Raw genomic sequence first — 485 nt, 5'->3', positions numbered from 1 at the left:
CCACGTCAGTTCAGCCCAAACAATGCTACGCGATGACGCTGAATCAACGTTGCCTCCACGTCAGTTCAGCCCAAACAATGCTACGCGATGACGCTGAATCAACGTTGCCTCCACGTCAGTTCAGCCCAAACAATGCTACGCGATGACGCTGAATCAACGTTGCCTCCACGTCAGTTCAGCCCAAACAATGCTACGCGATGACGCTGAATCAACGTTGCCTCCACGTCAGTTCAGCCCAAACAATGCTACGCGATGACGCTGAATCAACGTTGCCTCCACGTCAGTTCAGCCCAAACAATGCTACGCGATGACGCTGAATCAACGTTGCCTCCACGTCAGTTCAGCCCAAACAATGCTACGCGATGACGCTGAATCAACGTTGCCTCCACGTCAGTTCAGCCCAAACAATGCTACGCTGAATGACGCTGAATCAACGTTGCCTCCACGTCAGTTCAGCCCAAACAATGCTACGCGATGACGCTGAA

At 52.6% G+C, this 485-nt stretch overlaps 1 protein-coding gene across 8 annotated transcripts in view; it reads left to right on the top strand.

Annotated features, from left to right (window-relative positions):
* mctp1a (multiple C2 domains, transmembrane 1a) overlaps positions 1-410 on the top strand; it is a 276577-nt gene extending 276167 nt beyond the window's left edge. For all 8 annotated transcript variants that reach the window (XM_046350033.1, XM_046350031.1, XM_046350026.1 and 5 more), the window contains one exon: positions 1-410. This exon is cut by the window's left edge and continues 1401 nt beyond it. The gene's annotated coding sequence lies outside the window, so the exon portion shown is untranslated.
* The last annotated feature ends 75 nt before the right edge of the window (positions 411-485 follow it).

This window comes from Oncorhynchus gorbuscha, linkage group LG05 (genome assembly GCF_021184085.1).
Source record: "Oncorhynchus gorbuscha isolate QuinsamMale2020 ecotype Even-year linkage group LG05, OgorEven_v1.0, whole genome shotgun sequence".
NCBI classification, from domain to species: Eukaryota; Metazoa; Chordata; class Actinopteri; order Salmoniformes; family Salmonidae; genus Oncorhynchus; species Oncorhynchus gorbuscha.
The sequence above is the reverse complement of the archived record's forward strand: the minus strand, read 5'-3'. Positions and strand labels throughout refer to the sequence as shown.